This window comes from Apteryx mantelli, chromosome 1 (assembly GCF_036417845.1).
Source record: "Apteryx mantelli isolate bAptMan1 chromosome 1, bAptMan1.hap1, whole genome shotgun sequence".
Classification (NCBI taxonomy): Eukaryota; Metazoa; Chordata; class Aves; order Apterygiformes; family Apterygidae; genus Apteryx; species Apteryx mantelli.
This window is the reverse complement of record NC_089978.1, coordinates 97436323-97463452: the sequence shown is the minus strand read 5'-3', so window position 1 is coordinate 97463452 and position 27130 is coordinate 97436323.

Here is a 27130-nt window from a genome sequence, read left to right as displayed (position 1 = left end):
CTATAATGCTCATCAGTTAAATAATATGCATTTTAGAAATGCTAAGTATGAAGCCACATAATAGCTTGCAGTCATTCAGAAGGGCTTTTAATAGAGTGTTACTTAAATCAGTGTCAGCTGTTCTCAGCCCGCTGTGGGGTGAAGGTCTTTTTTGCAGTGTTCCTGTCTGGATGCGCAGCATAACTGGTTACTGTAGGCTAGCAAGAACATGATGACTTTCTTCTCCAGAACATTCTCTGGATCCTTTTTACCAGCTGAAAGGTAGTCTTGTTGTGTCTTAATGATACTGTGGCCTTCAGTGGGCTTTTATTACTTTGAACACATTCTCACAAAGTGGCTGAAACTTTAAATGCTGCCAGAAAGCGCTGAGGTATATGTAACTAGAAGTTACATGCCTGTTAGTAACCTGCCACTTGGCCACGCGCTCTACTCATCACAGCCACATGAAAGAGGTCAGAGCATCCACCCTGACTGCTCGTCCTTGCTGTGTGAGAGCTTCCTATGGCGGGAGAGAGCTGCATTGCTCCTATCACCAGTCCATGCTCTTTGAGCCTGTACATGCTGTTGAAAGTAGCTGAAGCCATGCTTTTGTCTAAGGTTGCACCTAAGGTTTTGTCCACCCTTGAGTTAAAGCACTTGCTCCTTCCTGGGGCTCTGCAGCCCCTCTGGGGCCAGCTCTGAGGTGGCACCGCAGGGGCCAGGCCTGGCCGTGGGGATCCTCCTCAGGGGCCTCTGCCCTGGGCCAGGGAGTGGTGCTGAGGCCCTGGTTGCCACACCCAGCCTGGCTCTACTCAACACCTCCATGTGCTGAGGGACGGGATGGGGGGAGGTCCTGCCCTGGGTGGCCCTGCTGTGCCCTGACAAGAAGGTTTAGGGGCTGACATCTCCTGTAACAGAGGCAAACAGGGTTTGTAGGTAAGCAGCACTTGGGCTGCCTGCAGACTGCCTACGAAGTTTAACACAAGTGGGAGATGGTGAGAGAAGGGCACCATCTGGGCTTCCAGGAGCTCCCAATAAAGCCAGCTTGTATGCTGTGGTGCTACCACCACCATCACTAGAAATGATAAGAAAGTAGTCAGATCAGCTTTGTCCTGGTCTGAACCTAGCCAGATCCTTTGGCAAGTTAAATTCAAAGCTTGTGTAAAATAGGCCAGTAAAAACTTTACCATTTCCTTGCAGTTATGGAGGGGAGCCACACAGACCAGCAGGGTAGTGCCAGCACGAGATGGTCCCACATGTTAGACCAGCTCATGGCAGATCAGAATTTGCTCCATAGCAATTTTTTAACCACCCTCACTGCTTAGATCCTGAATCCTTCGGGTATGAGGACATGTGCTGTCCGGAACAGCAGCCTCTCTTGCTGTCTAATAAAGTAGCCATGGAGGCCCTGGCAGCTTTCCCAATTTTTTTCTCTACAGTTTAAGGATATGAAAATGGAGAGGTGTCAGACTTTCCTAAAAGCTTAGAAAGAATTCTTTTCTGGATCTTCTGTCTAGTCAGCTTGTCACCTTAGAGCTTTATGATACAAAAAAAAGCGAGAAGAGACCACAACAGCTGTCATATGCAGTTGATGGTGTTTTATTGGGTCAGTGGTTTCTAGCTCCTGCAGGAGCACCTAGAATGAGTAAATTCAGGCTCCTCCACTGACTGTTCTCCTCATTCAAGGCAAAGGCAGCAACTCTGCTAGTGCTTTGCTGTGTCTGGGTCACTGCTCTTCTCACACTTTCTGAAGAGTGTGTCTGTCTCTGAATAGCCAGCATCACCCCATAGCAGGGGAGAACTGTGTTTTGCAGCACCTTGGATGAGGAAGCTAGTCAAACTTCATTTTCTTTTCCTAAATGATCTTTCTATGGTGTTTCCTGCCTCCTGGTTGAGCAGTATTTGCTACACAGTTAACACTGGAGAAACTCCAGCGGATGTTTGGCATTGGCATTGCTCAGGCTGATCCTTAGCTGACCCACAAAATTGTGGAAAGGGGTGGACAGTAAAGGACATTTCTGGTGGCTATTCATGAAGCTCGTGGAAAGACATCACTGTTGTTTTTAGTGAAGTGCTTGTGTTGTAGTCAGTGTTCCACCTTGCTAAGCAATGAGTCCCAAAACATTTAGGGTTGAAAAGAATGTGGACATTTGCAACTGCAGCCCCACTGGTGAGTTTCTCACTACCTGCAGCATTTTTATAATTGCTTCAGTCTGCAGAGAAAACACCACAGTCATAAAAATACATGTCTGGATGGGGGAAAAATGGATAGCGTGGGGCTCAGACATTTCAGATTTGAAAGTTCATTATGGACACTGGTCTGATTCTCCTTGTTTCAGGAAATATGCGCCCCAGGTTTTTTTCCCTACAGCACTGGGGCTTCTGTAAGATTTTGCCTGATTTATGGAATTACAGAGAGTAAGATCTAGTTCCAGATGAAGGAGAGGCTATTGGCCACTTCCATTTCCATTCATCTATCTCTACAGGAATCTTTTCTTAACCTTCAGTCATCCTACCATTTTTTTATTGTCTGCCTCTCCTATTCCTTTCTATCATGTGTTTTCTCCATTCATAGCTTTTTGCTATCGTCTATCTTCCATTTCAAAAGATTTCCCAACATTCTTTATATTTCCTATTGTAAAGCTTTATGTGACAAATCCCATCCTCCATTTTATTTCCCCAGAAGCATACTTAGATACTAAATGGGTTCAATTCATCTACAAAAAAAGGAGCGTTCAGATGCAGAGGGGTACAAAAGGCACGTAGCATATGGCTGAGTTCCACACTCAGCTCTCCCACAGTGCAGATGCAGAGAATGAAGTAGTCACCACAGGAGTGTTTCATGGTGAGGTTGAGGCACTGCTGTGTTGCATGTCCTCACCTTCCTCTGGTTCCACAGAGGTGACCCCGAGTCATGGCCTGAGGAAAAAAGTCTCCCAAGTGACTTCCATGAGCCTCCTGCTAGCATCCAAACCAAATACTGACACTGAGAGAACTAGAAACTAGAGAATTTTCGCTTATTTGCACCAGTTATATGCCACTTAGATACAGTAGCATGGCAACAGACTGCTTGATAGCTGTGTTAGAAATGGGCACTAACCATTTCCCTATGTTGCAGTCTCCAAGGAGAAGTTCAATATAAGTCAGTCCCTTAACATCAATTTGACATCAACCTATGTCTTTGCCACATTAATTAAATTTATTACCCATCTTCGTTCACACTTTGCATTGTATTTAGAATGCCAAGGGACCTGTTCATCCCTAATGACTGAGGAAGCATTTGTGTTTTATAAGCTATTTGGGACACACCATAAGGAACTAAAAGTGTCTGGTTTATTTTCATTGTTAAATTTACCATCTACCCAATTCTAGTGCTGTTGAAATTGATAGCAAATTTGCTAGGGACCACTGCAACTTGAACGCTTGGTGAAATCTAAGGAGCTCAGTCAAAGCAACATGTTTTGCCCAATAAAAAAGACCTAGTGGTCTCTTCACAAATCAGGCATGGAAAATGTTATCGGGGGATGGGGAGAAATTACAAAATGTGTTTGTTTTCTTTTATCTCTAGCTAAACTTTGATCTCTAGAAAGTATTTCTACTGTCATCTATAAGAGTTTCCTTAGTCTTCACTCAGTAACATATTAAAATTCAGCTGACTAATTTCAGTGTTTTTCTTTGATCTTTTTCCTTCAATGTGAATTACTGTAGCTGAAGAGTTCATATCTGCATGTACAAAATTCCTTTTTTTTCCTGTACATTCAGACATTTTGGAGTTTCCCTTTACTGCATTTCTACCTAATTATCCTTGTTTATTCAGGTATATTGTTCCTTCCCTTTATCTACAGTGCTCTTTCCAGGTGATCTTTTGCTCTGTCTAGTATTCAGATTGCTGCAAGTGACAGATCTCTGGAGCACTTCCCAACCCCTCACCCCACCTTCTCCTTTGGCTTACAATGACATAAATAACACTTCCCCCACTGAGGCAGCCATCAGTAACTCATCAGTGCTGCTGGAAATCCAAACTACCTTTCTACAAGGATTTATTCATTTGGGAGTGAAAGAGTTAATTTGGTGTGGATCTGGAGGTTGGGGTGAGGCAGCAGTAGCATCTGTTATGGTGCAGTGGTAAGATGATCTTAGAAACAAACCAAGAAAAAGTACATCAGGATGTTGGCCTCTTGCGTACTTCTGCTTTTCAGTCTCTGTCATAGCAGTGAGTTGTGCTTATGTATGTGCCTGAACCATGCACTTTGCCCAACTCCAGCAACAACAGATAAACCATGCCAGGATATGAGATAGGATCACTTTGCCTTGGAAGTGCATCACAGCACGTGTATGCTGCGCCATAGAAACAGCAACATCCCTCTCAGTGCATCCCTCAGCCATCCAGCACATAGATGATTGGAAACAGACCTGCTCTCTACATCTCCCACCCACTCACTGCTCATTTGCTCCTGAAGGGAGCAAACAAAACATATTTTCCTTGTCCCCATATAAATAGACCCCATTGCTGTCAGTCCCCCCCAACCTATGAGCACCATGCACATATGCTTGTGTACACGAACTCATACTGCACCTGTTTCTTTCTACACAAGATCCATGTTAACTCTCTATAGAACACAAAGCATTTTAAGAGATCCTTAGAGATGAAACAAGTACAGTGCTGTTTACTTGGCATTCAGGATTTCACAGCTGTGAAGTCAAATTCCTTATTACAGGTTCTTGCACTTTTTCCTATAAAGGGGTGTGTTACCTGTACTCATGATGGAAAAACATTTTTTCGTGGACCAATGTAGACCAATACTGGTGGGACAGTGTGCTGGAGGAGAAGGGACTGGAGACTTCCCTTTCCGAACAAACCTCAGAGTATTGGGACAGACTCATTAATTGGTATTCTACCATCCCAATTATCTCCAGACAGCTCCAATTTCTGTCTGTTATCATCAAACTGTTGGTAACAGATGGAGTTTGAGCTGTGGCAGAGGGTTAACAAACCATGCTTGTGAGACACGCTACCCATGGCATCCAGGCAATACTGGGAAGAGAGTCTTTCCCCTCATTGTGCCCCACCTAACCTGCTATAGAAGATCCATTTGGGGTGTGAAGGGTTTGTGTTTATGCATTTTGTGCCAGCTCACCACTCCTAGCTAACTAAGACCTGGCCAGCTGCCTATGATATTTACTAGTCAAGGCTGCCTGATGCTGATTTTGAAAGGTGTAGCACTATGCACTGCAGCCCTGTGGGTTAGCTCCACAAACCATGACAGCTGGTGTGCGCTGATGGTTTAGCTCTACTAATCTTCACAGTATTGCCTGATCTGTCCCTCCTCCTCTCTTTTTCCAGCCCAGGACATCTCTGGCAATACTGGATTGCAACTTGATCTAGAAGAAGGGTTTTCTCTCCCAGAACAACCATTGGACACCTCAGACACATGCTGTGTATGAGAGCACAACAGCTCTCACCCACAGAATTATTCTGAACTCAGTAAATCAATGATGTCTCTTCTGAGAAGAAGGAAGAAAATCTCCACTGTTAGAGGACTGAAGCACTTGTTAACCTGTCAGATCACATCGTCTCTTGCATGTAACACGCAAGGCAGCGCCTCTGAAAAAGCAGCTTACTCTCCTCTTCGCCATCACATTGATTACAAAATGGTAATCTAGCATTTCAGGACCTACCTTCCTTGCCCATCCTGGCTATGGATGCTTTAGGTCAGATGTAGCTAACTGTTGGCTTGTGTCATTTTATGATTTACTACAGACTTGACAGGTGTTTAACTTTCTTTAATCTGTGCCATCTTTTCTCTTGATACACTTTACAGTGAAACTGTAGCTCTATTGTTTTTTCCACCAGCAGGCAGACACCACAGTCCAGGACCCAGATTGCTATTGGACAAATGTGGGGAGAAATGAAAATGCTTCTTACCAGAACTCCCTGCATGCATGGTGGCATCCACATGTAGAAAATATCAGCCTTGTCTCCCTCAAATTTGCCTTTTCATTTCCATATATCTCCTGTTAATTCTGACACCCATCCCCTTCTTCCAGATTTGCTTCTGGAAGTTACCAGCACTCTGAGAATTAATACTTTTTCACAGCTGTATAGGTATCAACAGCTGTTTTCTCCCATACAATGCAAAGGATGTGCACATCCAGAATCTTCTATTCATGGACAGACACTAAAACTTCTCTTTTGTTGTCATAACACTGTCCAGGTAAATCCAGTGAGGAAAACCATTGCTGTCCTCAAGCTTCCTGAGATCCTCCTAACGTCAGGAAAGCGGGCTCCCTCATATTTATAGGTTTTCATTAATATCTAAGAGTGAAATACAAAAATAGCTCGAAGAGAAATAAGAGGGAAGAATGCATTTTATGCAAATGTAGTCACAAAGTCTCCAGAGCTAATTGTTTGAGCTGGCTGGGAATGCTGACAGTCTGACAGCTGTGGAGACTTCCTGCCTGCTTCTAAGTGGAAACAACATTGATTCATTGGGCTTAGTAAAGCTCTATGCTTGCTGACCAGGTGAAAAATTGTTGTTAGCACTAGAAAATCACTCCTGGGTAGATATGCTGAGTGCGCAATAAACTATATGATGTGGTGCAGCTTAACATACTTAAAAAAGGAATGTGGGCTCAAGCACTTTACAGCATATCATTCTAGATGTAACTGTGACACTTTACAAGAAGGTTGTGATTTAATATCTTTTTCTCTTGTCTGATAGTGCATGTTTGGCTCTGCAATTCTCACACACCCGAGACAGATGGAGGGAATCTATCTGCTGTAATCTGCTATGCTGCAGGAGTGGGAAAAGATCAAACTTGAAATGGTGCGAGTTAGTGCGCAGTTTTCCTGAGGGGTTGCTCTGGCTTACAGGAACTGGGCAGCATGTATTGATCCAGGCCCTCAGGAACATCTATGTAGTGGATAGGCTGATGATTCCAGTCCTGGATTTACCTGCAACTGTTATAGCTGAGTTTTGTTAGCTGTAAATCCTGCTTTGTGGCAGCAGAGAGACTCCTCCTGTCAGTTAGCCCATCTGGAATAATTCACTAACTGACGCTCTTCACATGTAACAGTCAAAGGCACTGTAAATCAGATACTGGAGAATTGATGACAGCGTCTTCATCCCTCCCCACTCCCGTCACAAAGCTCACCTGACTGCTGCTTCATTAGGATGTTTATAGTCCGTGCATTACATCTTTTACTTTAATGTATCTCAAGGGTTTGTAAGGCAGGGCAGGGTTGGCTGTGTTGTTTTTAAACACCATAATGCTGAGTTGACCATTTCTGGCTAGACAGTACACAGAATTGCTTTCAGATTCACAAAAAACAGGAAAAGCAAAAAGCAAATCAATTTACAATCCAAAGCAGAGAGCCTTTATCTGGAGTGGCTATATGGACAACTTATCCACTGGCTGAAGAGTCTGCTGTCATGGGGGAATCAGTGGGTTTCACAGAGCCAGTAAAATGACAGCCTTATACCTCTGCTGACACAGACTGGTTTAAGTGAAATATGCATGTAAATCTGGGAATGGATTGTGTTTGTGGCCCGCTGTATGGCTGGCCAGTCTCTGAGGGCCAATGTCAATCGACAGAAATTGAAGCAGAATCCAACTCTGCATCAAGCCAGACCAACTCTGGGCTCAGGATTGGGCAGGGGAGAGTGGAAAGCCAGCCAGATACTCATCCCTCACTCACTACGTGCTCCATGCCAAGTGCTGCTGTGCTGAAACCATGACTAGGAAGCTATATTGTTTTCTTCATTTCTGTCATGCTGCTAGTCAATTCAGGACCGATGTTACTCAGCTCAGAAAAGAGTAATGGGATGTAGCAGAAAAAGAAACCATACAAAACAAAGCTGTAGGCTGTTGTCAGTACTTTAGGCTTTTAAAAAACAATGTTCCAGGCTACAGACAACTCTTCAACAGTACTTAAAATGTTCCATTATCAAAATACGTACACATTGCTTTAAAACAACATAATGAAAAAGTTTCAGTGCAAGAGAGAAAAAAAAATAAAAAACACAACAAGCTTCTGAATGTTAGGCATGAAGCAGAAAGGTTTACTTTTAGTGTAAAGTGTCTTGCATGAAGGGAAACAGCAATTTCATTGCATTAATCCTTTGCTTTTGCATGTGTGAAGAGCATATCCTCATGCGGGAGAACAGCCACATGTGCATTACAGATCAATATCACAAGATAGTATTTGCTGCATCATTCCCATGAAACATTTTAAAATTCTGCAGACCTCAACATTTCAAAATAAACAAACTCCTTTTAATAGAAGGTAGATCCCAAGGAGGAAATATAAACCAGCAACTTCACTCAGCCAGATGACATAAAGAACAAGGATTAGGGAATCTTACTTTTGCTTCCTACTGCGAGACAGTTTCCTCCTATGACTATATCCAAGGCAGCAGCCTTTCCATACTGCTCCATCTGTGCCATAGGTGCATTACCATATGCTCTTAATAATATAACTGAAAATCTGTAAATGAAACAACAAAGGCAATAATACAATATAAGACCATTTTGGACGCATAAATTGTGCCGCAGGTAGTACCCACTGTAATTTGACCTCTACTGATGTTTGTTTTGACATTATACCTCTCGGAGAGTGTATGTTGTCCCTGCATTAGCTACTTAGGTAAATGTTGTCATAATGTGTGGAGAAATAAGGAATGCTGAGCATGCTGGTCTCACCAATATTCACAGATAAAAGAAAAAGAGCAAGAGTTCTTGCTGTAGAATCTTGGAGGTGAATTTCTTGCCAGTGAAAATGAAGGTGGGATGATATTTGGGCTGCAGCCGTGTAGAATCATTCAGAAGTCAGAAGACAGTGGCATTTTGAAGGAGTAATTCACTCCAACTATGATCTGAATGACCTTGGGGCAAACTTTTCCTTTCCATTGGTTGTAAAGGAATTTTAAGCCTTATGTATGTGTTTAAAGTTCAATAGAGTAAATCCAGATCACAGGCTCTGGTGCATAAGGAGCTCCATGTGATCAGATCCTTTTGCCCATTTCCAAAGAGTTTCAGCACCAATAAGGATCTCCACTTTAGAGGTTTAGAGTCTTACTGGGGCAAGCTTCCCCTCATACTTCCTTAAATGTATTTCCTGTCTCTTGCAAGAAGCAGGACAAATTCACTCCTTCCTTACCCTCATTTAGTAGAAATGATCAGCTGTGGCATCACATGATGTGGTGGAAGAGTAACTCTGTAACTCACATGGTTTTTCTTGTGAAGCAGCACTGACTGTCCATAGGCCAGACAGTTCCCATGCTCTGTCTTCTATGCACTGGCTTCAGAAGAGAGATATAACTCACAGACAAGTTCTGTCTCTCTCTTTCTCACTCTATTCCAGCCTGTTTTGGAAACTGCGCACTACTAGAAACAGTTACACCAAATCACCTGCATCCTTTAGGAGGAAAACCACTGAGATAACTGGGTTTCAGTCATCTTTGGCCATGGCTTTTCAGTCCATAAGGCATGGGGAAGAAAAGCAATCAATACAAGGATCTTTGAGAATTCATTCAAACACAAATGCTAAGATACCCTCCATGAGAGTATTCTGTTTCTTGACAATACACAGAAGCTGAAGGTGGAAGGAGCAGTGCTTTTAAACTATCCTGAACTAACAGATGCATAAAAAAAGATACAAATGTTTAAAAAATATTTTAACATAGGTGACATAAGCAAGGACATCCACATGTAAGACAAAGGCAACATATTCAGCAAATCTTCCTTGTAAAAAAGTCTAGCAGATATAATTAAACCTGATTTCAGGTACATTATCACATGTAATGACCCCAGTTCCCCTTATAACTTCTATGTTATTTTTTATTGTAGTACAGTCATGGCAGATTATGTCACATTTCCCACCTAACTTTGCCAATGGCCGGAGGCAGCAAGCCTTGGCATGCATATTCGTAGTGCTGGATTCACTAGCAAATGCTGCCTCATTAAAGGGCTGCCACTCTCACTGTTGGGCAGACCCTGCTGCCAGATAATCTCTAAAGTGTCCCACTGTCTTTCCCAGGCAACATTTTCAGAGGAAACCAGACCAGGAACCAAACAGGATATCACAAACCAGCTCAGGATGGATGACAGTAAGGTTGTCCATTTCTCCCACTGTTTGTCAATTTGCTTTTGTCCAAATAAAGGAATTCACTTTTCATGGTTCTGTTTTGCCTTTATCCTCGCTTTCTGAGAAGCAGAAGAAGATTCTTTTGTGGAAAGCCACATCACAGGTTCTGATCCTTTGGAATGGCTTTTATACTTTTTCTCTATTATATAAAAAATTAGGAGCCCTTCCACCACTATGTTTTGAAGTTTAACAGCGTGGAAAAAAACAATTGCTTTGCAAAAGCCCTAACATGCAAATGAAAGGCCAGGTCCTCAGCTGTTAAAAAGAGCCTCTGGCCCACTGACTTCAAGGGATAACACCCTTGTACCTAGTACCTAGTACCTAGATAATACCCAGTACCCTAATCAGAAATGCGGAGAATCTGACTCAAAGATCTCAATGCAGATCAGCACACTCATGAGTTAATGGCTACATTAGCAGTGTTTCTGGGGCACTAATCCCACGTCAGAGAGACAGTCAACTACTAACCTGATAACACTGTGTAGGCAATCCAGAGCATAACTTTATTGTTTCACACTTAAAGCTTTAAACATTTTTTTTCCCCCAGTCTGTTTAAATTAGTTGTAAAGGGTGGTCCATAGCCAGACCAGTTTGAACTATGATCCCACTAGCTCTCAGAAGCTACACAGAGTGGTGCAAGAGGAGCAGAAGGATGCAAGACTGAAGGAAGAGGCCCAGTATGTGGCCTGATTCTTTTGGACTTAGTAACCCAACTCTGCTCTTGACGAAAGGCTGTTTTCATACAAAATATAAAAATTCCATAAGGACAAGTCTCAGTCCCTGAAGATCCTCGCACTCTCTTTCAAATAGCAATACAGCTGTTGATCACATTGCTGGCTGGAGGCTTAAACATTTTATCTTCTGTCCTCCCACATACCTGTTGTGCATCATTTCAACATATCATCCGACCATTCCCCTGAAGGAATCAGAGCTCTGTGGTGGGTGGGGGTCTCCAAAGAATGTCACTGGGGCATTTGGGGAGTTTCACCTCTGCAGTCACAAAAACTTGATGTGGTACAAAACCATTCACATGGAATCCTTGTTATAGCATGACTGTGGCCATGGATGCCACCTGTGGTTGCAGAAGCACTAGCTGGGCTCCTGTACAAGTGTAGGAAGGGCAAATACAGTCTCTGTAGTTATTCTAACTTCTATAGAAGTAACTGTTTCAGTTCTGCTAAAGCAATGCAGCTTTTCAGAAACACTGCCCCCTGTCTTCCCATGCTTCTTGGAGTTGTCACTTACCCCTAAGGATTTAATACTGGCTGAGGCTTCATAACTCTGCAGAAAGCAAGACTTTCCATCTCTGCTGTGCCATGAATCATGCCTTTCTAGAGAATCTGTTTGTCATCTTTTCCCACAAAGGCATCTGCAATTGATTTGCAAGTGATCATTTAGCAGAACGGAGCCCTAATCCTGAAAATGCAGTAAAACACAAATGAAGGATAATAAATGTCAGGTTTTCTCCTTCTTCCTGAAATATGCGGATATAATCTAGTCATCTAAAAATTTGGACCACATTGTCAACTGGGGCACTCTGAGCTATCTCTATATAGTCCCTTAAAATCATAGTTAGAAAAGAAAGAAAGATAATCTTGTGAATAAATCTCAAGAGATGGGTTCAGGGGGAATATCAGGCCAGTGGTAGAGCTGGAAATTGACTTACTCAATAACTGTCAGTTAGTATAGCTTAACCTGTCAATGCCTCAATTCTCCACCAATGAAGGGCAAACAAGAATTCACATCTCATGGGTCCTGGCTGCCTTGAGTCTTCCACGTTTGTGAAGGCCTTCCTTGCTGGATGGTGACTGTACCTAGCACAGTCTGTGCAGTGCTTATTATTATTTTTTATATAAAGTTTAAATAGCCCCTTTGGTGAGCACATACATAGAGGCGCCATTTGTCAAAGACATGGAAAACATAGTGGCTACTCCAGGAGCATTAGGAGGACCACATAGCAAATACTCTTCAAAGTAAAATATTAGAGCTATACAATATCAAAATAACCTTTCTGGGGATGATCTTCACTAATTCTATGCTTATCTGAAAATGGAAAACCTCTATTTTTGCCCTGACTTCACTTACATTTTTTTTCCCTTTGTTCCTAGATAAAGGCAGCAAGGTTTAAATGTTAAAAAGTCTTCAAGGAAGATTGCTCTGGGCAACTCCTGGCAACATCAAGGAGAATTGCAAAGCTAAAACCCTGAACACTGAAAAATCCTGAAAACCTAGTTCAGATAAATGATGTAAAAATAAGAGCCTTAATGAAAACCTTGTTAAATGCAGTAACGTGAACATAGGACTAAAAAATAAGAGCTATAGGGAAACTAAATGGAGACAGTGTCTGTCATTTTATAGGCAGACTATTTTCATAACTAAACCTGCCTGTGCATGTTGGATGCTAAATATCTCATTCTTTCAAGGAACCCTTAAAAAAAAGGCTTTTTGAAAGATGTCTACCAACTCTGTTGCCATGGCAGCTGCACGCATCAGTGATAACCCAGAGTTTCTAGGTTACAGTGTGCATGCAACCCTATTAACAAGTCCCATGAAGTACTCCACATTAGTGATAGATGAGGTTGTCTAGTGGCTCAGTCTCAGAACTTGGAATTCAATCAAAGAAGATCTAGATCCAAGTAAGTTCTGTTTCCAATACACTGTATTCCCACATCTTAATAATACCCAACACTTGAAGATGCTCAATACCTTTCAGACAAAGATTTTACCTGAAACTTGCAGGCTGCCTGCAATTTAAGCTGCTGTAGTCCTCACTTGTAAGCTAGGAAACCGAAGCAGAGAGAAATCACAAAGCTGGACATAGAGAAGATAAGGGAGTAACTCAAGATCATATGCTAGGAATCAAGAATAAATACTGCTCTTTTACCATTTCTCAGCTGGGTGAATTTTGTTTTCATTACTCAAGCATCAGCTCTTCTAAAAAAAGGTCTCTGACAGATACTTGTTTCCTTTCGCTACAAATCTGGGACATGCCCTTCCATTTTAAGGCCTCTCTCTAAGGAGAAGAGAGGGACAAGGGCAAAGCATACAGGAGCAAAATTTAATACTTTTCCTACTGTTTAGCCTGAGATTCACCACTGCAAGGGAATTTCTTACCAGTCCTTTGTGTTGAATGCTGTCTTGCCCTACGCCCTTGAAGCAAAAGGTGCACATGGCTGTCTGCTCACCTCCTTCCAAAGCCTGCAGAGCACCTGGTAGTTGCTCCAGGAGCAAAAGTGGTTCTGGAGACAAGGAATTGCCATCCTGCCCCAAGACACTTCAGGCCCAAAGCACTCAAATTCCCCGTTAGCTTGTCTCTGCATTACACCTGCATATTCAGAAAATAGAGGTGATATTTCCTTTTCCCATCTTGCTGTGTGTTCCCTGTCCTTGGCTTGTCAGCTCCTTGGAGGAGGACCCGTCTGTGCTGATGTGTATGAATGGCATTTATCACAATCAGGCTGTTTTTTAGTTAAGGCATCTCCTAGATATGATAGCAATATAACACTGGTAATAAATAATGGGATGAAGCTGGTACCTCCCAGTTCCATGGGATTTAGGTTTCCTTTCCCTTGCATAACCTAAATGGAGGAGACAACTTCTGCCAGAGGGAACACATTGCTAAAAATGAGCTCAGGTACTGACTCTAGGCTTATTAGTATACCATATGTGCAACTTCCCTTTCTGTTTAGGTGACTGCTTTTCTGTGGTACCACATGTCCATTTTGTATGTATTTTCAGACCCAAGAAAGTAATTTATTCTACTTTGTCAGACACTGCATTAAAGTAAATGAAAGCATTAATATGCCACTGCATATTAGCTCTCCTTTTGTTTAAGGCATTTGGAAATAAATGTTCAGCTGGTCAGACTGTCTGGAGAGAGGAGGGAGAATTCCTACTCACAGATAACTTTCAATATATTTCCAATATCTTGAAATAACTGAAATATATTGAAAAATTAAACATAGTTGAATATAATTTTCACCTCTTAAATGGAGATTTCTGTGTATGGATTGATCCTCTTAACTACCAGATTAGAGAGAGAAACATGCTTATTTCATATATTATATTATTCTGTTACTTTTATTTCAGAGCTTTGGGGTGAAATGCAGTGGAGGAATCTATTTTATGAGCAATAGAATCTAATTCATGATTTATCTAACCTAGACCCATCAGTTTTGCTTTTCCAGAGTGTATCTTTAGGGGACACCAAACAACGTTGCTCATTTTTATTCCAGAATACTCTAATTGATAGTAAGGTCTATCACAGATATATTAAGCTAATTACAAAGCAACACTGATATATTTTCTTCAGCTACAATGGTGTTGCTCCACTGTCATTAATACTGGATCTGAGCACTTCTAGATTTTCTGGAACTACAAATTGGATCCAGATCAGGCTAGGCTACACAGTTAAATTTCTGCCAAATTAACCATAGTGCAAAGATCTGATGCATTTATGCTTGTTTTATGCTAACTGGGAGAACACAGATGATGCCAGATTCTTTATAAAAACTGCCTCTATAAAATTAACCCATCAGACATCACTGAGCAAACTGAACCAGGAGAGAGGGTTTTACCTGGACCCAGTACTTTTTACTACACAGCTGCATCATTTTTGATTTTGTATCAGAAGCCCTAGAGCTAGAGTTACTGTATTGTCCAGCCTCAGCCCAAGTAACAACCTAAATTCACTCACAGGCATTATAATATGTATCTTATCCTCTATGATCTTACTAAGATCAGGAAGCAGACTTATAATAAAAGTACATAATATATGCAGAAATGTGAAGACATGCCAGCACTCTTCGGAAATGGATCCAAGATTCCATTTTGGTTAAGATGACAGGCAGAAACTTCAGTCATTCACCATTGCCTTAAGGCAGAGTTTAAGAAAAAAAATGATGCTGTGTGTTCACAAAAATGCACATGCAGGCAATGATGAGTTCAGTTCCTAAAATAGCTACACTGTAGAATAGTGCAGGATAAAGATAGACTCTCCTGGTGAAAGATGTTATTGGGGGGCTGAATATTTTAATTGCTTTTATACTGTTGATTTTAAATTTGAATTGGCTGAAGCTGCATCACTCTTGATATGACAGAAAGTTCCTGTAAAGGAGAGAGAAAGGGAAAGAAAAATACTCCTTGCCTTCCGTACCATTTTCAATCCCTTCTCCTTAACACTCTTCCTTCCTGCTGCCATTTTCCTCCCTGCCATTCTTTCCATTCAGTTAAATAAAAAAAAACATTGCAAAGAATGTGAGTGGAACAGGTTCAAGGCAACATAAATATTAAGATGGTCCTGTTTTTTTTTTCCTACCACTAGCTAATACCGCACATAAGCCCTTCAAAGAGCTGCAACAGTTCAAGCAACCTTTTCTTTCTAAAAATTATTTTCCTGTCAAGTTCACAAAGGTGAAGAGCATAGGATTTCAACAGGCTGCAGTGCTCTTCTGGAGAAGAACAGCCAGTACCTCTTATGCATGTAACAGACTTAACCCTTTCCAAGGAGAAAGGATAGATATTTCTGGAAGAGTTTTTGAATGTTTTCATTGGGTATCTTTTCTGTTTTACCCAGGAAGACCTGGAGCTGCAGAATCCCAGGCTAATTTTTGCAGATTAGACACTTCCCCCCCCAGAATAGATAAACCAAGCAAATTTGAATTCCATGCCAGAGAATGTATTAAACACAGATCCCCCGCCTAGATGCTGCTTGCTAAAAATTACTTATACTAGTAGGATTAAACCTTAAATATCTCCCATGAAAACCCTATTTTATCATCCAGTTGTACCGTGTTCAGCTGCCTGAACTCCTATTCTTTCTTTACAGCTCTCTTTTTGTTGCTTAACCTGCATTTTACAGTAGCAGCTTAGACCTATTAAGTTGCACTCTGCCTTTGATATCTAATGAGAATTATAGGTTTCCAGTATGCAAGGAAGACAAACCTGGTGTTGAGCAAGGCCTGGGGGCTGCCTCTGAGAGCATAGGCATAGCTATTATCTTTCCTGTGAAGACATTACTGTTCCATAGCTCCAGGAAACATGCAGCAAAATGTTCAATTAAAGTAGATTACATGTTCTTAGCTGGTCAGCTGTCGTACCTAAGCTTGAAAATATATTAGGGGATGCAAGAAAGAATGCTGTTTGATTATTACCCTCAAAGCTCTGCCCTTTATGCTTGTGGATGCGTTTTGTTTTCATAGCCCTTTGCAAATTTTCCTGGGAGCAATCCAGTTTTACAGAGTGGCTGCTTTTAGTACAGGCCTCATATCCTGCACAAAATCTCAGCCGAATACCTTTGCATTTACTACAACTTAAGCTGATCGGGGCAGTTATTTACTCCTATATTCCTTCCTTATGCCTTGGGTGTTCATTTTTATTAGGTACATCCTGCTCTTTTGTTGCTTGGCAGTACTGCCCCTGCAAATATCTAGGCCTCATCAAGTCAAGTCCTTTCAAGAGTGAGTTATCCAGGTAGCTTAAGTTCCTCTGTTCTTATCTAAGATTCAGTTTAATTCTGATATCACATAAGAAGAGAGTAAAATAACTATACACTACTGCACTATATGCCTTTATTTCCTGCTGTAGCCACATGACAATGGTCAGGGTTGCAAATGTTGTGCCCTGTTATGTGGTAGGGTTTGCTCTCCATTGGCTCCTGTGGGTATTACTGGAGGGAAAGATCATGGTGCGTGTTAGAGTGGAAGAAATAAAGCTCTGTTGGAGCGAGTCCCTGAGAGCCTTTCTATTTATTCAAGTTCAGTGTTTTAGGAAGTCATTACAATGAGCTATCCCCAAAACCAGCTCAGCAGAAAAATGTATTTAACTGAAAGCCATTGTATTCAGATCTCAGGGCAGACACAGTACACTGTGTTAATTCATGAATTACATCTATTTGTTTAATTCCCTTATTTCCTCCTCTCAGCCTGGCATCATTCCTTCTTTCACTCCCAGATGCACAGGACTAGGCAGGTCCATTATATTCACCCCAAGGCCCAGCAGCAGCCTGCCAGCACATCCTCAACTTACCCTTCCACTGCTTCGAGCTTTCTAAATGCCACAAGTGACTGCAGCTCTTGCCTGTAGAGGAGCTGCTTAGAAAAACAGTTCCTTGCTTTACTTTCTCACCATCTGGAAAATCCTCCATGATTCACAAGCTGACATCAAAGTTCAACTGAATTCTTGCACTGTATCTCTCTTCATCATTTTTAGCTAAAATCCCCTCAGGAATAAATGTCCTCACACTGAAGTAAATCTATCAGCCAGTGTTGCTACATCTTGGTGTGGAGTGATATAGGGAGCTGGCTCCATTTCCTCCTCCTCCAGACTGGAATCTCAGCTGGATACAGGAAGACATGAATTTTTTCAAGTCCCCTCAACATCAGAGGTGCGCCCTTTATGTAGAGCTGGCAGCTGTTCCTTTATGAATATTTACACATTTTAAGATATAATATCTTTTGAATGGTACAAAAGGTGAAAAAAAAAATCAGATAAGAAATCCAGGGTTCTCAAGACATCCATTACAGCTTGCTGCAACCACCAGCTTTTCAAATGGATGCAAAACCTTCCATTAAAAACATAAGGATACAGCTTAAAAGACCAAGAAACACTACATAATCAATTATGACTTCATCTAGTGGAGTGGTGGTTACACGTATCTCTTTGCTTCATAAGTCAGTACAAATTTACTAAATAAGTGGGTGTGTAAGTGTACGTGTGTATGAAAGATGGGAAGTACTCTTACAGAAGGCAACTGGTAGGCCTCATGCTTATTTTTAAGCATTGTTTCTGTAGTTACAGTTCTCAAGATGTTTACAATTATTTTACCCAAACCAAAAGTAGTGTAATTAAAATTAAAAAACAAACAAACAAACAACCATTTCCTTTTAAAATGTCTTATACTCCTTGAAATCTCACTCTTAGTCTTCCAAAGTGATCTTTCTGCATATGCAACAGTAGCAAATAACCGAATTATGTACTCTGTAGCACTCAATAGTAGACATGGCTACTTTCTATTCTAAAAGGAAGAAGAATGTATATCGATTCCTAGTAATTACTGTCTAGCTTCTCAAAAAGTGTGAACTGTAAAGATGAACAGCGTGATTCATAAAGTCAGGAAATGTTATTACTCTCGGGAAAAGAAACAACGGCTGCTGCAGAGGATTTCTGCTTCTTCCTTCAGCAAAACTGAGCTTGTTAGAGCTATAAATGTTTGCACTGATGAAACTACAGTGTTGGTGCTACACAGCTGGCAAATGTCTCTTATTAAAGGTATGGCCAAACATATTTTTCAATGCTATGACTTAGAGTGAGTTTGTGGAAGTCCCTTTTAGCGTGGATGCCATGTATCTACCTTAAAATGGGGAGGGGGGGGGGCCTTTACATTGGCCTCCTCATATTTGTTCAAGCTAATAAATCATCTCTCCATCACTCAGAGGTCCTACAACTTTCCAGGAAGATATCATATCAGCTTATGATTGCCAAAGTCATTATTTTGCTAGAGAATCATGTGGTGCTGTCATTACTGACTTTAATATGACAGGAGGATTAGAAGACCAAGCAGTCACAGTGCCAGGGTCAGTTCCTATGGGGGATGAACCAGAAAAGCATACAGATTCTCCAAGGTCAGATGTTCCTGAGACACAGTGCACACACATCCAAAACAGACTACAGCTGCAGAAACTGTGCTGGCATCTAGTTCAGTAAGGAGTTCAATATAACTCCAGAGCAAGATGTTAATGTAGCATTAGTTAAATACTGAATCTTCCGTTACCATGCGTTATCACAGTACCAAGCCATTAATATTAGGTAATGGAAATCAAGCACTATGACATCACAAGCTATTGTAACAGTTCCTGGAAAGCACAGGAGATTTCTGGAGGGCACCCTAAACTGCTTTTTTAACTGCTTTGCATTCCAGAAAAGAAACACCACAAACAATACACCCTTGTAAGCATTTTTATTGGCTATCATTTCTGAGTTAGGAGAATAAAAAGAATAATAAAGAAAAGAAATAATCTCAGTAGACTGTCATTGCTTTTGAGGTGAATTCTGCCTCAGAACATAAGGTCCAATAGAGTCTTGGACTAATATTTAGGACTTCTGTCATTGTAAGCAAAATAGCTGAAAGGTGGAACACAGGAACAGTGTGGAAAAGGCCCTCACTGGGCAGCCAGTCTGCCTATGTGCAATTGCAGCATCTCCATAAAATAGTTTATTTAGAAAAGAGCCATTTTAGTTTTATGAACCCAGAGTGATCTCAGCTTGTTCCCCAGCACATGGTATTTGCAACGTGCTCTCTTAAGAGATTGAGGGACTGGAAGTGAATGAGACATAGGTGCCAAGATAACTGGAATATCAGATCATCTTTTAAGGTATCTGATGACCCTTAACACACCAGTGTAACAAGTGCCTTTAAAGACATGGGCAGGGCAGATGGCTTTTCTCTAGAAAGAAACTATACATGAATGCTCTGAACCTTCCTAAGATAAAGGCATCCTGCTTGATGGACATAAATGGCTTTCAGCAAGAGGCAGGGAGAGAGAGAAAACATACCACCTCACTTAGATGTAGGTCGCTTTGGAAGGTATTTAGGAAGACTAGTTATATTCTTTGGTTTGAGCAGCCCTGCTTCTTTTGTGTTAGAAGTAAAGGCAGACTAAGGGGTTCTTTGCCAGTCCACATCCACAGAGAGTGAAGCTGAACAGAGCCTGTTTAGATTTAGTACCTGCCCCCTTAAAGTAGGCAAGGGGGCCTACAATTGAGCTGATACCTAAGGCAGCCTGAGGTAACATTGAAGCTATCAGAACCTTGCTTACTGAGAGCATCTTTGTTTTACTATGAAACAGTTGGTTCAAGTTTTCTGGATAGATTGTTGTGAAAAAGAAACTTAGCCCTACAGAATGCTTCTGCATATCAGAGACTTCTGGGGAAAAGATCAAAAGAGGTCAGCAGTGGTTGATTCCCCTGCGTTAGGTATTTCCTCTTGAAGCTGTGGCGGGGATAGATGTGCCTAGTCACTGTGAAAGCCTTAAATCCTAATGGAGTCATGAACACTTGTCAAAAGATGGGAAGAAGGCAGAAATTAGTCCATGAGGTCATGAATTCAGTGATCAACTAGCAGCTTGCATTCATAAAATGTTAGCTTTTAAACAGTATGGTTGTTCCACAGTCACTGTGACACATGAGAGTAATAAAGCCTTGTCTGGAGTGACAGGAAGAATTCAAAATCCATTTAGTTAATGCCCTGCAAGTGCATATTGGCATTGAAATAACCAGGTATTTGGGCAATGTTGGCAGGCCCAGGCTGCCCTGAAGCAGCTGGGACCTAAAGGTTCAGAAACAGTCTCAGCTATTGGCACTGAGTTTGAAAGAGACAGGGTACTCAAGCCACATGGAGGGCCAACAGGACATCATCCAGAAAAAGAAAGATGACATAATGGCAACCTTTGGTCCTGGCCAGCCAGCAAATGCTTGCAGAAAGATGCAACACCAACAGAAGTAGTTGAGACAAGGTTCAGTGACCTATGTGGACCCTGGGTGGAGACAGTTTGCAGGAGGAAAGTGTGCAGAGAAGATACTGGGAAGGGAGTCTGCTGTTGCAGCATTTCAATAAAGATTCAGCTTGCTTTCAAAATTGAGTGATCTCTAAATATCATCTTGTGAGCTGGTATTAAGGAGCCCAATAGCTTGATTCCAAATTTCTGAGGCAGCTCAGAGCAAGGCCCTTTACTTCTCCGGGAGTCTCTCCCCACCATTACATTTTGTCTATCTTCCCTACATAGCTTGTCCGTTGCTGCAAGACTAATGGTGCCCTTGTCAAAACTCTGATTTCCAAGCACCACTCTCCAAGAAAGTGCCCAGTACAGCACAAAGCATGGACAAAGATGTAATTCTTGCAAGGAGCTTGTGCTAAGACATATGGAGCATTATCCACAGCTTAGGGAAGTCAATGGAAACACTGTCTTATAGGCTGGATGACAAAATGGTGATGAAGCAGAATTTATTTTAAGGAACCATTTCTTCCTATTTGCAGATATTGTGAGGAGAACTGTGCTAGCAGAAGGTAGGAAAATGAAGAAGGGGGAAAATTAATATAGTACAAGAAACAAATAAACAGACCAGTGTTATAAATGGGCTCAAACTGAGATCTGAAAAAACATTTTCACAGACAGTACAAATGAGAACTAGGTTAGTGGGCCATTGGGTTTTTTGTTTGTTTTTGTCTGTTGGTTTTTTAAAGGAGCTACTCAAAAGATAACTAAAGACTCTTCTCTTCTTTGCAGTGAGACATGAAATATCTTGCACATTAAGTAGTACTGATCAGTGTAAGAAAAAGAACCTGACTCCAGATAATTTAATTTTACGTAAACCACAGAAAGTAATTAAAATACGAAACAGAGGGGAGGCTACATTTTTATTAACAGTCTGAAGTGTAGAAGAATGCCCGTATGCCTGTGGAGTGAATAGATGGCTGGACCATTACACGCAGATATTTAGTAGATTTGTTTATGTGACAGTTTGCCTGTTAACAGGAAAATATTGATTCCTCTGGCTTTGCAAATCAGTGCCCTTAAGTGCTCTGGCCAGAAATTCATAACATGGCAATACAAAAATGAAGTTCTCAAGGAATGAGTCTGGCCCTAAATGCTCATTGGGTAGAGGGAGGCATTTTTCTTGCTTGCAAAATGACACTCAGCCTCCCAGTTTCCTGTCTTGCAAGCTATATGGCAAAGACTCTGAAAAATAAAATATACAGTATGCAAGGTCTGTTGTAACCCAGACAATTATAGGCATCACAACAATAAATTTTTAAACAGTTGGGTAATATATAATAAATAAAAGATGAACAGGAAAGCACTCATAGCTACTCCCCTAATGCATCTGGAAAGTAATTAACTTTTTTTTCCTTCTTTAAGAATGTAATGTATTATACTCTGGCAAAGGAGGAACCTGACCATGCATTCCTGATGAAGATTTATCTAAGGTCAGACTCTGAGGGACCAGACTTGCCATCCAGACTTCTGGAGCGCTGCATCCATTTGGCATCATGCCATTGCTAGCTGAACCATGGGAAGCAATGCAAAGACTTCTTCCTCATGAGCAACTTTTGCCTCCAGCATTAAGTAGACAAAGACCTTCAGAGCTTTTCTTTTACTACCATCCACAGTCTGTGCCTGACAAAACACTATCACTTACCTGCTCACCAGCAATACATCAAAAGCACCGTGGCAGTGAGTGGCAGGTGAGGCAGTGTTTGGTCAGGGCGGTAGATGCTGGGCTCGCTACAGCCTGAAAGAGAGGCTGTGCAGAGCCGAAGGACGACACCAAGCTGTGTCAACCATGTGAGCAATTCCCCTGTGAATGAAGGTCAGAGGCAGTGAGTCCTGCCAAGGACTAATGGCAAATAATAATCACAGAGAAGCTGCTGGTTAGGAGCTAGCAAAATTACAGACAAATTTGGAGGCTGGACAGGGCTCTCCCGGGGTACTTAGCGTGTGGTGAAGTCTAAATCTTATTACAGGGGATGGCAGTGCTGCCTAGTCACTAGAGCAAAGGACTGATATTTTGCTGAGGGTTTCTACTGGCTCTGCCATTACCTTACAGGGATCATTGTCAGGGTGCTGCATGGGCCGGCAGCTCCCTGGGTCCCGATGCACTGGTGTCATGGGGCTGCTGGCAGGGTAGGGCCACGGCTGGCAGCCAGGGCCCATCCCCCCCCCCAAGAGAGCAGGGTCCCGGGGCAGCCCCAGTCCCAGGGGGCCATGGGGCTGGGTTGGGGGTCAGGGAGGCCCGTGGCAGGGCCGTGGTGGGGCTGGAACCAGCACCGCTACAGCGTCGCGGGGCAGCAACCGACAGCTCCGGGCCAGGCTGAGATGGGGCCAGGGCTGGGCCTGGGGGAGACCCAGTGATGGGTTGGGACATGTGGGACTGAGTGGGCCTCTGGGGCCCAGACAGTCATGGAGTTCATTCAGCTTATTTGGGCTTCAGGTTGTCTGTGCTGTCGGCCCACCTAAATCAAGAGAAGAATGAGAGTCTGAATGAGATCTTCTGAGGTGAACCCAGGAAAGGCTGCTGGGTGGCTGCTTTCTTTGATGGGAACTGGAAGAGCTCTTAAGTGTGTATTGCTAGTGCCAAGTTCAGTGAAAACTCCTGAGGCTGGTTTAAAGGAGGGAGATTGCCAATGTGGGTAATGCATTGGCTATGGCATTTGCAACAAACAGCACAAATCTGCTGCATTCTGAGGTATATTGCAAAATCAATTGTTGCTGGGAAGTTTTGAGGGTTGGAGATGTTGCTGAGGGGCAACTTTTAGGACAGTAAAAAACTTAAATTAATTTTTTTTTCTTAGGATGATCTCATTGACTGCTTTGCTTTTAGGATTAACCAGCTTTGTAAACCATTGTCAACGATACTGGAGCTCATGGTGGGTGACTAGAATTAATGTATTAACACAATACATCACATTAAATACAAATTTAAGCACAGACTGGGCAAAACTTTAGGAAATGTTTTATAGCAGATGGCCTTGCACTGGTAGAGGTAAGGGAGTAGATAATTTGATGGGTGTTTTTCCACCTCTGATTTTGTAAGGTTGTAGGTATAGCTAAATACAGAAAATACAGGCTTTCTAGAATGAAGAATTTCAGGTGGACATAATCCTGCCATAGGAAATAATCAGGTCATTTTATGTCCCATGCCAATGCCATGAATATCCCTTGCTCCATGGTTCCTAAATTAGCATGCCATGCATTCCTTTTGAACCAGGTGTTACCATTCCACAGCCTCATCTCAATCAGCTACCCTGGAATATCATTTCATTCATGTTTAACGAAATCAAGTCACAACTGGATACTTTTTGGCCGATTAATTCCCAGAAACATCTGTTGGAGCCAGACTATTCTTAGACGTGAACTTTTGACATGATTTGCAGACACAATCATACAAAGAGATTAACTTCTCTCCAACAGGCACAGCCCTCATCTGCATTCCGAGCAAGATACCATGACCCAGATTCCGTGCTGCAGCCGAGCAGCAGGATGCAGTACAGCCACAAACAGGGAAGGCCTGACCTCAGCTATCTGTGTGCTAGTCCATTCCCATAGCAGAAGTTAGAGCAACCTGTGCCAGCTGCCAACAGAGACTGAGTTCTCCAGAGGACACAAATGCCCCAGCCATGACCCCTCCATTCAGTCATGCTACAAAAGCAGGCAGCAGGAAAATCAGCTTTGAGCTCCTGGGATGGCGTCCCCTTTGCTGTCTACATTGACTCTGCAGTCTCACTGCACTTGCATTATACAGCTGAAGGTGTAGGCCTGTTTTTAATAATGCAGATAGACACAAAATAATTATGTGTGATCACATACTCTTTGTTCCACAGGACATGACTTAATTCAGTCCCACAAAAGCCTGCAAGTCCTTTGTTCCTTGTTCATGGTGTTATCTCTCACTCCTTTCCCCGAGTATCCTGGGTATATCACAGTCAACATCTCTGACAGTGAAAAGCCCAACTGACACTCTTAATGTAAGGGTTAAGGCATGGGGACATTTCCAATGCCTGATTTCTCAAGTCACTCCATGCCCATTTGAGATGCTGACTACTGCATGTAAAAATCAAGCCCAAGTCATGCTTAAGTGACACAGAAGAAATCTGTGGTCATGGAGTCACCAGTGTTTTTCCCACAAAGCATTCCTGCCATTTTCTTCCCTTTGGCCTCTGAGGTCCTCCACAGTGCTGACATGATTGTTTTGTCTCTGGCTGATTTTTCTTCTTTTGAGGAGGACAAATACAGCACTCTAGAAAATGAAAAGCAGATGACGTTCGTTTGTTGCATTAAGCTGTTCTTCAGCCTTTTAATGGAGCATCCCCTGTCCAAATATCTTTGGTTAGACTATAATATATATTTTTTAATTTGATTTAAAATTCTTTCTTGATTTACACTGTGTGCACCAATTTGGTTGTAATTTTACTGCACTTTTCCCAATCTGTTCTATCATCAAATGAGTATAAAATAATCAACATACAGTGACTATCTTCTCTTCACTACTGTCACAATATCCCCTGGCACTAATAAGGGCACCAACAAGGAGGCTCGAAATTCTAAAAACCTTTGTATTTCCTAATGAAGAAAGGTATTTAAGATAAATTAAATTTAAAAGAGCCCTCAAGGACTCTGGAGGACACATTAATTCTTCATGTACGTGGGTCCAATCCCACTGACTAAAATCTGCTTTTAGATCACAGATTTATTCACTTGCAGCTTTGGTTTGAGCTTCCAGTGTCTTTTGTTTACTTTATTAGGAAGCACTTTCAGTAAGAAAGATTCTTTGTCACAGCTGTTGCAGAGACCATCTCATCTGAAGCCCTTCCTGAACAGCACTCATGGTATGATCATTTTCTGGAAGAATGTGAATTATTAGCTCTATCTTTGAAACACTTGAATCATTGAAGTCCACTGTAGTTTCCAGTGAAGCTGGTATAGAGAAAATTGTTTCCAAAGTTCCAAAAATATTTCCACGTCTATATATTTTCCAAATAATTCCCTTAAGGATGAGGAGAAATTTAAAGTTTCCTGTGGCCTCGGATCACTACTAGCAGCTCCTTCCCTGTTGCACAAGATCATTGCCTTTAAAAAAAGTCCTGAGATTTCAAGCAAAAATCAGAAGTTATACACAAGGTTGTGGTAAATTCTGTTTGATCTGTTTATATTCATATATATTTCCCAAAGGCCAGGCTCCCTTCCAAATACTCTGAGGCTCTCCTGGAAGTACTTAACTGCAATCTGCAATCTATAAAGAATGAAAGCAGGCCTTGCAGAATAGTAAAAAATAGAGAACAAGGAAGATGTTTCCCCAACAAATGTGTTAGTGGATCAAGAAAAGAAAAAGGTCCAGAATTCTAATTCCACTTCTGATGTTAATCCCACATCTCACCTCCTGTTTCACTGTATCACAACCAAGATCCACTAGGTCAGTTATTTTAGGACCATAAGGTCTATCTATCCCTGCATTCTGTGTTTGATATTGGACAGTAATGGTAGCTTAAGGGCAAAATATCAGAACGGGGCATATGTGAAATGGGGACTTTCTAGGCCTGAGGTGGATTGACAACTTTGTTTAGTAACCATGGATGGACTTCTCATCCAAGAGTTGGTCTAATTTCTTTCTTAACTCTCTTATTCTCTTGGCTTCCACAACACCCTGTGACAACCTCTGCTGCTTAATTGTTTACTGTGTGGAAAACACTGCCTGTTGTTTGTTTTAAAACTTTAGACTGACAATTTCATTTGAGAGCCATTCCTTTTGTTGTATAAGAAATAATTAAGAACCTTTCCCTGTTCTTCCTCTCAGCATCATGTGTGCTTTCAGAAATCAATCACATCCCATCCTTTCTCCTAATAAAAGAGCCCTATTCTATTTCATTTCACATTGTACAGAAGCAGTACCATAACCATGGTTCTCTGTGTTGTCCTTCTTACTGCCTTTTCTGTCTCTTTTCTGGTTCTGGAGAAGAGAAGACCAGAACTGTAAATTTAGGTGCATCACTAGCTTATTTACTGGCCTAAAGACATGCTTTGCTTTGCTTTTGTTTGTTTATTCTGTTTTCTTTTCTTTTCTTTTCTTTTCTTTTCTTTTCTTTTCTTTTCTTTTCTTTTCTCTTTTCTTTTCTTTTCTTTTCTTTTCTTTCTTTCTTTTCTTTTTCTTTGCTAATGACTTCTAGCACTCTGTATGATTGCCCCTTTTTTCACAGCACAATATGCAGTGATCGGAAGATCTGCTTCCTTGAATGGCAGCATCTGATGTAGAGCTCATCAGTCTGGATGTATAGGTGGGATTATTTTTCCCCATATGCATCAGATTTTCACTGATCAAATGAGAATTTCACCTGCTGTTTTATTGCCCTATCACTCAGCATCATGCCATCCTCCGGCAAATCTTCACAGACAGTTTTAGCTTTTACCACCCATCAGCAAAGGTTTCGCTTTTCCTCTTTGTTTTCCCTTCCAG